At 35.6% G+C, this 16,155-nt stretch overlaps 1 pseudogene across 1 annotated transcript; it reads left to right on the top strand.

Annotated features, from left to right (window-relative positions):
- Window positions 1-9,106: 9,106 nt before the first annotated feature.
- Window positions 9,107-13,612, top strand: LOC147384357 (homoserine kinase pseudogene; annotated as a pseudogene). The gene is made up of 3 exons (XR_015172795.1): window positions 9,107-9,313; window positions 10,026-10,196; window positions 12,118-13,612. The product of XR_015172795.1 is annotated as a homoserine kinase pseudogene (transcript).
- The last annotated feature ends 2,543 nt before the right edge of the window (window positions 13,613-16,155 follow it).

Raw genomic sequence — 16,155 nt, 5'->3', positions numbered from 1 at the left:
ATATATATATATATATATATATATATATATATATATATATATATATATATATATATATATATATACTATTTTCATTTGAAAATAAAAAGAAATTAACAATACAAGATTGAGAATAGATATCCAGTTTCCTACCTTACAAGTGTCGCCACCCGGCCTAAAATAAATAATAAAACGGAAACGTAAACAGCGTCTCGCACTAATAGAAATTTAAATAAACATGCAACCAACAATATTATCCCTGGATATCTGTTCACCAACCTGCACACAACACAACAACGTAAAATGCAGACATCACCCCTCAGGTTTGACTCTAACATTTTACATTTCATACCATTTTTCCCTTTTTTCGATTTTTACAATTTTCAATCTCTTCATAAAATATACATTTTTTGATATTTATCAACTCAATATGAGTTCATTGAATATTAAATCACATTTTTCAACTATAGAATTTATTTCTATTAATAATATTGAAAAAAATACAAATTTCATATCAAAACGGGTCCGAGCAATGCACAAGACCCAATTTATGGAAATAACCCGTTAAAATACCCTATCCACGTATAATTTATTAAAAATACAATTAAACATATCAAACATGCAATTTCTGACGTGAATTTTTGAAATAACAAAAGAATTCTATATTTTAGAAATACATCCAAAAATTTTCGATAAAATCCTAAGTACAATTTTAAAAATCTACGATTATTAATAGAAATTGAGAGTTCCTTACAATGTCTAGGCAAAAGGATCGAAGCGTGTGCACAGAAATCGAGGCGGTTGGTACGAAAATCGAGACAACTTGTACTTCGATATGGTTGATTTTCAAAATCGGCCTGGTGGTTTCGAAGATCTCGATGTCGTCGTCCTTTCTCCCTTCTGCGACGGAGGACGGTTTGACCCCGAAATGGATGAAATCCGAGGTCGAAGTTTAGAAATCCTAGTATATACGTACGACTGATTTTTGACGATACGGGGTGAAAAAGACGAGAAAACGAAAGGAATTTGAGTGGATTATGTAGAGAATGAGGCTGTAGACGTTTCTCCCTTCTGCGTCGAAAGACGGTTTGACCCCGAAACGGACGAAATCCGAGGTCAAAGTTTTGAAATTCCCGTATATAAATACGACTGATTTTTGACGATATTGGATGAAAAAGAAAGTGAAATGGAAAGAGATTGGGTGGGTTTTGTAGAGAACGTAGCTGTTGACATTTCTCCCTTCTGCGTTGATCGTCGACGATGAGCCGTTTGCGAGAGACCTGAGGTAGAAGATCGAAGGAAATTAGTTATTTCGTTGGCTTGATGAGTTGGAGAAGACGAATAAAAAAAATTAATTAAAAATTTTATTTATATAAAAATTTAGGACGAATTCAGTATTTTGCCAATTGTTTCAATCGACGATAATTTGACCATCCGGACTCCAAAATTGACAAATGAATACTTTATTTCGCCTAATTTTTTGTTCTGGATCTAATGGTATAGTCAATTTCTACAAATTATGTCTCTATCAAAAATTTATATTTTTGGCCTGAAGTGACCCTTAAACTTGATGTCGTTTTCGTTTCTGACGTCAATTCGACTTTTTGGTCTCCAAAAATGATAAATAAATTATCCATGTTGAATAATTTTTCGTTATGAACCCAATGATATGATCGAATTTTAAAAATTACTGCTCTAACAAAAAGTCACTATTTTAGTCTGGTCAAACCCGGTAATTGAGGATTTTACAACTTTTATATTCGGACTCGCATTTGAGCGTGCTTACAGGCTAAAGTATGTTTTTCGATCATTTTGAATCCAATGGTGAGGTCAGATTCCATTAAAAATGATCAAAAATATCCTAAAGTTTTACCCTTAAGTCCCACTTTCAAGATTTTCTTAAAATTCCAATATTTATTTTTCCTCGAGATACGAATTGAAAATTCGGGGTTTTACATTCTCCCCCCTTAATAAAAATTTCATCCTCGAAATTGAAATCATACCTTATCGAGCTTTGTCATGATTCTACTAATACGACATGTATAATAAATAACACTTATTTTCGATTACCATCTATTCTTAGTCTCAAACCAATCTGATTTATAACTCGTAGACTTATGTCTCTCATACTTCGACAATCCAATACATTCATTAATTAATCACTCTATTTTAAACCCATACTCCAACTAATCTATTATTTGTATAACCCTAAGATAACAATCAATTTACCTTGTATCACTTCCCCACTAATGTCTATCAACCACAATCCTTTCACATCTTCTTTATTCTTCATCTTTACTTCTCTCATCAATTACATCGTCTATTATGTTTAACTCATAATTGTTATGAATATTACTCCCCAATGCATAGTCTTACCGCAACACACCACTATCCTTATATTTGATTCAATATTACATTTTCTACTTATTATGATATTTCCTTAAAATCTCTGTTATAACCCTTATAATTTCAAATCTTGTTCGAGGGGATAAATCCTACATCTATTTTCTCACAATTCCATTAAGTCACCATTAATGCAACATTGTCACAAGATTATTCTTTCTCACATTTTACATCGACTCATTTCCTAACTTATACTCTACTAAATCTCTTTTCTTTTACATACCACATGCTCTTTCAAAATTGTACAATACCTTTTTTTTTCAAATTTCACCAGTTCCTCAACTCAACTATATATAGTATTAGTTATTACCCATACCTTCACTTGCTATATAGTCATATTACTAGTCTTATAAATCACACTCGCCTTCTCACACTTCACAACCATCCTTACACCTAAAACATACCTATCAATTATCAAAACGTAGTCTAGTTGATTCACGATTAGCTTCCTTTTTTTTTATAAGCTTGCACCTTTTTATTCTTGTTCCGAATTAGTTTCATTCCTTCACCCCCTTACTATTAGTTGAGTAGTTTCTACTCCGCCTACTTCCAAAAGCTTCGCAGTTCCAAATTATAATAAATATCAAATCGCTAGAAAAATTGTAAGGTTAAAGATGAGGATGGGATGATAACATAGAAAGTGGAAAGCGGTAGAATAAAGGTTGGTTGTTTAGTCCGTTTCAAATATTATACTAGAATAATGAATAGTGGGAAGAATAACTCTAGCAGGTATACAAACTTTCGACTAAATTATATGATCTAGAAGAACTAGTATTGAATAGAACTCCAATTTCTAACATTATAATTAGAAATCGTACTTTCCAAAATTTCGTTGGAGACAGGTACTTTCTCTTGGGTCATAACCCTTGCTCGCGCCTGTGACAGAGGACATTCTCTCTTGATATATCCCAACTGATCACACGCGTAACATGTCAACGATCTTATCTTCGTAGATCCCTATGGAGTAGACAGTTGGCAGATTGGGGTCTGTAGGCTCTGAACCTAGCTTGTTGATTCCTTTGGTCATGTTGGCATCATTGGAGCTCTAATTTCTCTCTAACTCAGTGATGGGAAACTCTATAACTCAGTAGTGGAGGACTTATATATTATAGATACACTGATCCGGAGGAGATTGGCCTCGAATACAATGGCCTCTTGCCCGGATCTGATCTGGGAGGAAAAGAAGTCTAAGGTCGACTAATTTGCCCTCTAGAGGTCTGTAACTCCATCTTCCCTCGTTTTACGCTCCAAGCTCAACTCACCGTGTCTCTATAGCTGATGGTCTCAATCACTGACATCCTGGCCCTCAATTAGGGTTGCAGTCCTCTAAAAAATCTGCGGGCTTTCTGCAGATCAGTCGGAATGAACTCGGGTGCATATCGTGATAGTCTGGTGAATCTCAGCTCATAATCTGTAACAGATAAATTACCTTGCACCAACCCCAAAAATTTCTAATGTTTGATCTCTCAAGCCATCTCGGATATGAATCTGTCTAAGAACATCCTCTCGAAATCTACCCACTCAAATAATCCATCTCCCACTACATTCCTATCAAAACGTTATTAATGACTAGCATGCCCGTCCAACTAAAAAGTAGTCACCATCACCCACTGATCTCTTAGATACTACATGATACTCAAAATCTCTTAGGTCTTCAAAATCCACTCATTGACCTCAATCAGATCGGAAAAACCCCCAAATCTGGGTGGACGTAATTATTAAAAATTCTACAACCACATCCCTGGATTTACCCGTCCTTTGGGCTAGGGAACTCTCTCATTCTTCAAAAGCAAGACCTGTGTTAGTGGTCCCTGAGCTGGAATAGTATAAGTCTCTTGAGAATAAGTCCAGCGCTTCCTCATTTCTTGGATTTAATGGTGCATCTTACAATTGTGGTAAGTCTTGTACCATCTCTCACTTCCGATCGCTAGTCTTGTATGTTCGAGATGGCACGAATACGTTATCAACTTTAGTAAAATATGGTGGCCTTATTATCTCATATATTGGTTTGTCTAGCATCTTTCGGAGCCACACATCCTTAATCAACTAACGTTGACCCGAACATTGCTCTCATTTATGTCCCGATTTGCTACACTCATAACATACCACAACATTTTTCTTTCGATGGATTTAGTAGTATATGGTGTTATTTCTTATGAAATTCTTCTATCCATTGAGTTGGTATATCTATAATGTCACTCCCCACTTATTATTATTTTTTCTATGAATTTGCTAGTTTTGTAATTGTTTGTCTCTTATTACATACTAATTACCTTCTTTCCATTTAGTTTCGAGGTGGTGGTGGTTGTATTATTCATATTTCTTCTCTAAACTTGACATTAGAGTTAGCCATATGTCCCATGAATGATACTAGCTGTGCTACCAAGTCAGTGGTATGATCGAGAACCTATTTTGTCTCTGTTGCGATTTGATCTCTGTCTCATCCATTCCTCTCGTTTGTGTTTAACCGTAATAAGGTACTTATCAGAATAAGGCCAAAACCGCTCTTACGTAACTATGAATTACTATCATAACTTGGAACTTAGTAATGGACTCCATTTCCATTACTAACAAAACAAACCTAAATCCTATCCTAGGCTTACTAGGCTCTATACACTTCTAGACATGGAAGAACTCGTAATTTCAATACGGAACTACTAATGAGCTTGGATACCGAATTCCTAGTGACACTCTATTATTACCGATCTAATATTTGTGGTATCAGCCAATTTTCCAAAACATAGCAGATCTGTATCCCATACGGATCTAATGCTATGCTCTGATACCATCTGTGGCGCCCCGCCAAACGCTAACACAAAATCCTATGTCGGATCTCGAGGTAATAGGTGGCACCTCGAAATTTCGGCATGGTCTCCTCTGTTTATGTTAGCATTCCAAGGCGTTCAACCTGCACCTGATAAACGACATACAATCCTGCATATACATGCGTAATATAATAACTAGCGGAAGCCTATATACATCTAATATTGTACGATAGATCAGAGTGCGGAAGAAGAAATTTATACACACGATTATATAGGAATTCCTCACTCTAACAAAATTCCTAACGCTCAAAATCAAAATCTATATTACTTTCAGACAAATCGACACCACTAGGGGCAATAACCCTAGTACTTACCAGGTGATGGACTCTGGTTGTCTATTTGACCAACCAGATGATCCTCATTCGTGCTCTATACCTGTCTCGCCAAGTTCTGAATCTGAAACTAAAAAAATAGAGAAGAAAATGGTGAGTAACAATGATTACCCAGTAAAGAAACAAACAATTTCTGCCAATAACCCATCCTAGCATGAATGAATAAGCATATTAAATTATTTTAACAATATAAAATTTTATATAATAAACTACGATTAACTGGTACATATAGCCAGGGATGAGTAACTAAACATTTTAAAACTAACATTACATCAATCAACAGTGCTCACTATAGCAATTTCTTTATGTACAAATTTAATTGATCAAATGGAAACATTAAATATGCATTTCAGTTTATATATCAAAATAAGGCAACATATACATAATACACAATGGTGGAGTATTGGAATTAGAAAGTTGGGATTCACGACTGGATCACTCCCAGTCGGGACATGTTGTTACAATTCTTCTCTGGCTTTTAGTTCCTGATTTTGTGGCCGGTCGCTGCACTTACCACACTTGGTTGACCATTTATCTGGTTCAGGCTGGCCGTTTGACGTGACCGTAAGCAATGGGTCTATTTTCGATGTGTCAGAACGTTCGACTATTATAGATTATTAGTGATCACTGACTAATCATCTTCGTCTATGCCTATTAGGCGTACATGTGATTCCCAAATATACAAACCATTCGTATACGACCACCTTTACATTACAAGTTCACTGGTAAAGATAGAGAGGAATATCCTGGATTCCAGTTGTGACTCCACTCTCATACGCGTCCCATACCACGTATGAGCTTGGTGGTCCCTACCGTACATCCCAGGATAGTACACCACTCCGGATGATATGACGCACTATCCCTTCAAGCATTCACAAACTCTTTAACAGCTCATAAAATAGTTACATATATATATATATATATATATATATATATATATTATTTTCATTTGAAAATAAAAGAGAAATTAACAATACAAGATTGAGAATAGATATCCAGTTTCCTACCATGCAAGTGTCGCCACCCGGCCTAAAATAAATAATAAAACGGAAACGTAAACAGCACCTCGCACTAACAGAAATTTAAATAAACATGCAACCAACAATATTATCCCTGAATATATGTTCACCAACCTGCACAAACACAACAACGTAAAATGCAGACATCACCCCTCAGGTGTGACTCTGACATTTTACCGTTTCATACCCTTATCCCTTTTTTCGATTTTTACAATTTTCAATCTCTTCATAAAATATCCATTTTCTGATATTCATCAACTCAATATAAGTTCATTGAAAATTAAATCACATTTTTCAACTATAGAATTTATTTATATTAATAATATTGAAAAAAATATTAATTTCATATCAAAACGGGGTCCGAGCAGTGCACAAAACCCAATTTATGGAAATAATCTGTTAAAATACCCTATCCACGTATCATTTATTAAAAATACAATTAAACATATCAAACATGCAATTTCTGGCGTGAATTTTTGAAATAACAAAAGAATTTTATATTTTAGAAATACATCCAAATTTTTTCGATAAAATTCTAAGTGCAATTTTAACAATCTACGATTATTAATAGAAATTGAGAGTTCCTTACAATGTCTAGGCAAAAGGATAGAAGCGTGTGCGCGTAAATCGAGACGATTGATGCGAAAATCGAGACAACTTGTACTTTGATATGGTTGATTTTCGAAACCGACCCAGTGGTTTCGAAGATCTTGATGTCGTCATCATTTCTCCTTTTTGCGGCGGAGGACGGTTTGACCCCGAAATGGATGAAATCCGACGTCGAAATTTAGAAATCCTAGTATATATGTACGGCTGATTTTTTACGATACGGGATGAAAAAGATAAGAAAACAGAAGGAATTTAGGTGGATTATGTAAAGAATGAGGCTATGGACGTTTCTCCCTTCTGTGTCGGAAGACGGTTTGACCCCGAAATAGACGAAATCGGAGGTCAAAGTTTCGAAATTCCCGTATATAAATACGGTTGATTTTTGACGATATTGGATGAAAAAGAAAGTGAAATGGAAAGAGGTTGGGTGAGTTTTGTAGAGAACGTAGCTGCAGACATTTCTCCCTTCTGCGTCGATCATCGACGACGAGCCGTTTGCGAGAGATCTGAGGTAGAAGATCGAAAAAAATCGAAGGAAACTCGTTATTTCGTTAGCTGGACGAGTTGGAGAAGATGAATAAAAAAAATTAATTAAAAATTTTATTTATATAAAATTTAGGACGAATTCAGTATTTTGCCAATTGTTTCGATCGACGATAATTTGACCATCCGGACTCTAAAACTGACAAATGAATATTCTATTTTACCTAATTTTTCGTTCCGAATCTAATGCTACAGTCAATTTCTACAAATTATGTCTCTATCAAAAATTTATATTTTTGGTCTGAGGTGACCCCTAAACTTGATGTCATTTTCGTTTCTGACGATAATTTGACTTTCTGGTCTCCAAAAATGATAAATAAATTGTCCATGTTGAATAATTTTTCGTTATGAATCCAATGGTATGATCGAATTTTAAAAATTATTACTCTAACAAAAAGTTACTATTTTAGCCTGACCCGACCCGGTAATCGAGGATTTTGCAACTTTTATATTCGGACTCGCATTTGAACGTGCTTAAAGGCTAAAGTATGTTTTTTGATCATTTTGAATCTACTGGTGATGTTAAATTCCATTTAAAATGATCAAAAACATCATAAAGTTTTACCCCTAAGTCCCACTTTCAAGATTTTCTTAAAATTCTAATATTTATTTCCTCGAGATACGAATTGAAAATTCGGAGTTTTACAAGGAATGATTAGCAAACATTGTATTAATAAAGAAGAAAAATGGAGCAGATCCATATTTGTGTAGATTTTTGAAACTTGGACAAAACTTGTCCCAAAAACGAGTTTTTTTTTTCTTTTTTCTAATATGAATACAATTATCGAAAATACTTCGAAATACCAAACGTTCAATTTTATAGATGGGTACAATGGTTAACTCTTGATAAATATAGCATAAAAAATAACGCAGTTACTTCTTAAAATTATGATTGCAGGAGCATTAAATCCCGACAAATGTACGATTCAAATGACGAAAATACCCTTGTCAATTTGTAAATTCAAACCACATAGGGGTGTCATTGGATAGTCGAAATCCGAATTTGAATTCGAAAAATCAGATATTATCCGAAATTTTCGGATATCGGATTCGAATGTTATTTTAAAATTCGAATGAATTTCGGATACGAATTCGGATGTTGCGAAATCCGATTCGATAATATCCGCTCCGATATAATATATATATATTATGTATTCATATAGATGGACTAATTGAGGATGATCGTATTCGATAGAATTTTTTATCGGATCGGATATTATCGGATATCCGATATATTTTTCAAATTCGAATTCGAATGTTAGTTAATGATATCTGATTGAATTCGAATTCAGATATTATTATTATTTATCGGATTCGAATTCGGATATACCACTATCTAATCGGATACCTATCCGTTGACAGCCCTAAAACCACGTGTCAATGACGTATTCCGAAAACCAAAACATAAAAAACCCTAAGGCTCCGATCAGCAACAGCAGCAGCTCCTCCTCGCGAAGATCGACCCCACTCTCCACAAGTCCGATTCTTCGACTGAGGTGATTTGTTGATCAAACTCTTCTTCGATCTCCATTTTCAAGTTGGGAGCTTCTTCGACTGAGGAGCTTTGTCGATCTTCATCCTTAGTTACTTCACCGCTCGTAAGGTACCCTAAGGAAACTCTAAAGTTAGCTTCTTGAAGGAAAAAAGGAATTCCTTCTCTCTATCTTTTTTTCTTTTCTTCTTTTCCAATCTGTAGTCCTCGATTCTCACACAGCTCTTCTAAGTTGTAAATCAGATTAATTTTATTTTTATTTTTATTTTTATTTTTATTTTTATTTTTATTTTTATCAAAATCAGAATCAGATTCCAACCAATTGTACCAGACCCATGTCCCTTTTAACCCACTTGTCACCTAACTCATCGAATCTAGGGTTTATGTGTGTCTCTCCTAATATGAAAATCGGATGGTTTACTTGATCGGCTACTAGTTTCACTTGGGTTCATCAAGTTTTTTACAGAAATGGGTCCCCTTTTGTTTGAATTCAATGACTCGTCTCAGTGTTTCAACAAAATCTAGGGTTTTCCTAGGGTAAGATGAGGCTCAGGGTTTATTGGGTTGACAATAGTAGCACTTGATCTCCTCAAATTCGATAGAGTTTAAGTGGAATCTGCTTTCTGGGTTTCCTTAGTTAGGTTCTTTTTTATTGGAATTTCATGGCTTTTCAGACGATTCCGGGTTCTTGTGGAGCGGAATCTGCAATCTGTATGTGTTTTTGATAGTTTAGATGTATGTGTTTCTGTTTCTTTGTTCACCAGAATGAATGAGGCATGAACTGTTCATATCAACCATTATTTAAGTCCACTTTTTTATTTAGTTGATAGTGTTAGAAGGGACTGATTTTCGGTGGGAATGATCACCATGCTGAGAATGACTCAATGTTCACTCGGACCATGTAAAAGTATTGCATTAAGGGTCAAAACAAGTACAACGAGAGCATGGCTCAATGCGAGGTTGAGAAGGCAGTCCCAGGGAGCCCCTACAAAGAGTTAAGTGCAGATTTGCGATGAAAAGTTGATACGGAATTGCAATTTTTTATCAACTCAAATGAAACGCCACCACGTCATTGTGTCACCCCCTGTGCTCCCCTTTGTGTTACCCCAGCACGACTCAATTCAATATTCACTGCTTGCTTGGGCATTAAAGACAGCAGGAAGATTTTAGTTTACTGAGAGTCTTGTTTTCACCTAAAACATCTTTCTGTCTCATTTATTTTATCCCTGGTTCGAACTTTCTTTCATGTTAACAGGAGATCAGGGCTTTCTGAATTCATATTTTTCTGGATTTTTCAAAGGACATGTTTTTGAACCAAACTTAATCCCAGAGCAATCAAATGAGTAATTTAACTAGCACTGAATTGGGTTCAAATTGATTTTAAAGAGATTGACTGACCCGGACATGTTTCTTATTTCTTCTTCTATTTATAAAATTTAAGAACCTAAAAATGACTGTTAATGTGATCGAGTGGATGATCTCGACTGTTAATAGTCTCTGCTATTAGTGCTGATGCTTGGCTCAACATCACACATCATTAATTGAGCTCAGCATAGCATCACAAACCCTAGTGAAGTGAAGAAGACTTACCAGCAGGTGACCATGAAAACTGTAGTTTCTATCATCCAAAGTATTTCTAGATACAAAAAAATAAATCTGGATTTTCAGAAGCGTTACCTTTTTGATGACTTTGAAGATGATGAAGAAGGGAAATATCTCTGGTCTGCGAGTTTGGCTCTTTCGTCACAAGTCTCTAGGGTTTTGGACTATTTTCAAAAATTTCAAAGAGAAATAATATTGGCACTCCAACTCTTACTACTTACACCCCAAGTAAAACACAAATATATCTGTTTTTAGAAACCCTAGAGGCTTGGGACGAAAGAGCTGAACTCGTAGACCAGAGATATTTCTCTTCATCATCATCATCATCATCATCATCATCTTTATCTTCAAGGTCTTCAAGAAGGTAACGCTTATGAAAATCTAGATCTATTTTTTTGTATCTAGAAATACTTTGGATGATAGAAACTACAATTTTCATGGTCACTTGCTGGTTAGTCTTCTTTACTTCACTAGGGTTTGTGATGCTATGCTGAGCTCAATTAATGAATGTGTTATGTTGAGTCGAGCATCAGCACTAATAACAGAGACTACTTACAGTCGAGATCGTCCACTCGATCACATTAGCAACCATTTTTAGGTTCTTAAATTTTGTAAATAGAAGATGAAATAAGAAACATGTCCGAGTCAGTCAATCCCTTTAAAATCAGTTCGAACCCGATTCAATGCTAGTTAAATTTCTTATTTGATTGCTTTGGGATTAAGTTTGGCTAAAAAACATGTGCTTTGGAAAATCCAGAAAAATATGAATTCAAAATCCCCTGATCTACTGTTAACATGAAAAATAGTTCGGATCGGGGTTAAACTAAATGGAACAAAAAGATGTTTTGGGTGATAAAAAAGACTCTCAGTAAACTGAAATCCTCCTGCTGTCTTTAATGCCCAAGCAAGCAGTGAATATTGAATTGAGTCGTGTTGGGGTGATACAATGATGTGGTGGCGTGCACATAACCTGTATATGCTTTTCTGCGAGATACAAGTAAAAAACATCTATGGTTATGTGCGTGCCACCATGTCATTGTGTCTCTGTGTCATTCCGGCATTAGTCTATTGAATTTTCTCAAGCGTATAAAATGTTAGTCAAATATGTGTCTGTTTTTGGGGTTCAAAGAGTAACACCAGTTTACTGAGTCTTATTTCTTTCAGCCAAATTTTTAAATAAGTAGTTGAATTCCTATTCTGAATCATACTCAATTTATTTTTGAACTTTTTTTTTATTATTTTGTTTTGTCAAATTGCTAATTATGGTTTCAACCAATAAGATGACCTTTTCATTCTTGACTTTTGTATTGTAGATTCAGCCAAGGGTAGAAGAGAAACAGTTGGTCAGTGGCCCAAATACAATGCCAAGTGGCATGTTTTGCTTAGCAAACACTCAGGACATATATTTGCAATCCAAAACCTTGGCATAACTTAGGGTTTGCCTTCTCTCCAAAACATCATCCCCTTGATCCCTTCCTCACAGCACCCTGCAACTATCTCATGGCTGTCTGCAACCAATTTCCTTTCAAACCCACTTTTTTTTCAACAAATACTTGCAACATCAGCCCTACAACCTCGCGATTTGAAACCGTCAGATGCAATATTTCTCCATCTTCTAAAATCCTAAAAATCGAACCAGAACCAGTTTTCACCTCTGTGAAATCCTTTGCACCAGCGACAATTGCCAACCTTGGTCCGGGCTTCGATTTCCTCGGTTGCGCTGTTGATGGAATTGGTGATTTCGTCTCTTTGCGCATTGATCCAGATGTTCAACCCGGAGAAATTTCAATCACCTCCATTAGTGGTATTGGTAACAGCTCCAAGAAGCTCAGCAAAAATCCTCTATGGAATTGTGCGGGGATCGCAGCTATTTCTGTTATGAAAATGCTCGAAATTCGATCTGTTGGTCTATCACTCTCGCTTGAGAAAGGCTTACCGTTAGGTAGTGGTCTTGGATCAAGTGCTGCAAGTGCTGCCGCTGCTGCCGTAGCGGTTAATGAGATTTTTGGCGGGAAATTAACTGTCTCAGACCTTGTTCTTGCTGGTCTCGATTCAGAAGCGAAGGTGTCTGGTTATCATGCCGATAATATCGCACCAGCAATTATGGGAGGGTTCGTGTTGATTCGGAGCTATGACCCGCTGGATATAATTAAATTAAATTTTCCAACTGAAAATGAGTTGTTTTTTGTATTAGTGAATCCTGATTTCGAAGCTCCCACCAAGAAAATGAGGGCAGTGTTACCATTGGAGATCAGTATGTCGGACCATATTTGGAATTGTAGCCAAGCCGGCGGATTGGTGGCGGCAGTGCTACAAGGAGATTTGAGGGGTTTGGGTACGGCATTGTCATCGGATAAGATTGTAGAACAAAGCGGGCACCTTTGATTCCTGGGATGGAAGGGGTTAAGAGAGCAGCGATTGAGGCGGGGGCGTTTGGGTGTACAATTAGCGGTGCTGGACCAACAGCAGTTGCGATTACAGATGATGAGGAGAGAGGTAAGGAGATTGGGGATCAGATGGTGAAGGCATTCTGGAATGAGGGGAAATTGAAGGCTTCTGCGACAGTTCGAAGGCTTGATCGGGTCGGTGCTAGGGTTATCAGCTGCAATCCAAGATGATGAACAATGTTGTAACTTTCACTTTCTCCATTGATTGAAGCGTTCAAAAACCCAAAAAAAAGCAATGTCTTTGTTTTGTTTACCTTGATTAATGCATGTTTGTCAAGGATAATTTCTTTGATTGTATTGTGATCCTATCTTATTTTGCTTATTTAATAAAATTTTTCCACTTGTGGAGGCATTTTCTAAACATTTGATATCTTGCAAATGGAAACTATCATTGTTTTGCTCCAGCTTAGACCAAACACGTATGCATAGATGATTCAAGGTTTCTTATTTGTATGATGGTTATATCAGGTGGTGTTAATGACTTCATTCTATATTAAAAAGGCAAGTTTTTTGTATATTTTGGCTCTAGGAGTAGGTTTGGAAGACTAACCATCTACAATACTTGGTGAAAATATCACTTTACCTTTGTGGGGGATGTTGCATTTTTTGAGATATCCGTTGCATTTTCAATTTGGTGACATAATCTGATTTTGCTATCTTCCTATCACTGACCATCCAATGAATGTTACTCTATTCACACACCATTAGAGGAGATAAAAGAACTACAATGGCCATGATATCGTAAGATACCCATTTTGCTGTAAAAACCTAGTTAGCCCCACTTGAATGTTCTCCTTTCATTGCCTTATACAAGACATTGAGAAATGATTTTTGTTGTTCATTTTGCGCCATATTCGAAAGTCTAGATTGTGACATTACCATTTGTCCTTAGTTTAGCTACATTCTCCAAGCTTTTGGAAGTATTTAGCCTATCCGGATTTTGTAAACTAATGGAATGTCATAGAATCAAATATGAGTTTTAAAAAATGTCAACTTAGATGATTACAAGAACAACTAATCTTGCAATAGATTTTCTATACAAGATCAATGTGGAATAAAGACAAAAAAATTTACTAAATTATCATAAATAACAAATTAAACTCAATTTTGCTATAAAACTTCCATGAAGTAAAACTGTATTCTCTCTTTACTACCATAAAAAAACAACCAACAAAAACCATCTTTAGTGGGTTTGTATGTTGTGTTGAACATGGAAATTCTGTAACTTGTAATTTGGAGGAGATGCTATCTGGCTAAGATTGTAGTTTCTGCGAGTGTTGATATCAAATACTTGGGAACAAAATCTGTTGTTTTCGCCGACTAACTCCTCGAATTAGTTTTCTTTAGTGGGTTGGTGGCCGAGTACCCAAGATTTTTAAGACTTGTAACTGTCGTGGATGTTCTGTAGACTTCAATCAAATCCTTTGTATTTAGTAGCATGTTGTAGATTTATTTCTAATAAACCATATAGTTAAGTTTCTCTTCCTTTAGGGCAAGCTGGTGAAGGCAGGGGTTTGAACCCTTATCTTTTTTTTTTCAGGTGTGCATGATTTCCAGGGAGAATGAGTGGGGAAATGTTTTGCACACCCCAACCCCACTGAAGTATTCCAACGGGCAACAAGATAAGTTAGGAGGCCACTCTGTACAAACACATGACCATAGGGAGCGACCCATCACTACTAGTTTTGCCGCTTAACAAACCCCTTGGGTTTTCCGAGAAATATCTTATCCTAGAGATAGATATGTATTTCAGTAGGGAAAATGCTAAAGTAACTTTAAAATTGACATTGGTTCTCAAATTGCTGATGTGAATGTATATGTATGGAACCATAGATGCTTTTCATCGAGATACGAGTGAAAAGCATCTATGGCTATCTGTGCACGTCTACATCAGCAATGTGAGCGTTGATGTCAATTTTAATGCTACTCCAGCATGACTCATTTCTGTAGTCACGAAGTTATAAGTTACCGCACTTAAGCTAAAAGTGTAATGATTTTCTAACTCAACTCTGACATAATAACTCAAAACTCACTAACGTGGCATGTGCAACAACCGTAGATTTCCCCCCCTTGGGATACACTTTATTCTGTCAGATTGAGTTAGAAAATCAGTACTCTAGCTAAAATTAGAATCTAAAGAAAATTTTGAGTTCTTATTTTATATTTTTTTCACGAGCATTCATTCCTATTCTCTTATCCTTCTCAATCTCAAATACATTCAAATATTAAATATCCTACTTTTTAAAGGTTTAATTCATAAAGTTTGATTTTCTTGAAGAATTCATCGCTGGTAGTAGTCATCAAGTGAGGAATTACAGGTTATTTCTTTATTAAAAGTTTAGTGTTTATCAATTTATATGTGATATGTGAATACGTGCTGTTGTGTTGCTATTTCTTTTGTCATCAACCTTTGTAAAGTTAAACTATGTTGTTGGAATCTGATTTTTTCTCTCCGTCTTCTTCATCAATCCGGGTCAGATCTTACATTTATTTTGGTTAATTGCTTCTTGCCTTTTATTGATTAATTCAAATTTAACATTGCCTATTCATACTTTCTAACATTAATATCCACACTGATAGAAAATGTTTATGTGAAAGGTTTTCATCTCTAGATCGATCGAAATAGACGTCGAAACCAGAATTTTAACACCTTGATTTCAATATTTTGAATATAGTAACATATGCATATTTGGTCATGTATCCTTAATTCTAGGAAGTCGGTAGTCCGAATCCCATTCTATGTATCCATAACAAAGATTTGCTATTTTGAAAGAATCGTGATAATCTTACCTTACTCGAGAATAGGCTATCCGGACTATCCATTTCATTTTCCTTTCACTCTAATTTTATGTTGAATTGATTGTGTTTTCACCATTCACGTATCCCAATATGTTTATTTTTTTT

Source organism: Akebia trifoliata, chromosome 15 (assembly GCF_017979445.1).
Source record: "Akebia trifoliata isolate Shusen 1 chromosome 15, ASM1797944v1, whole genome shotgun sequence".
NCBI lineage: Eukaryota > Viridiplantae > Streptophyta > Magnoliopsida > Ranunculales > Lardizabalaceae > Akebia > Akebia trifoliata.
Note: the sequence above shows the minus strand (reverse complement) of the source record. Positions and strands in the feature narration are given on the sequence as shown.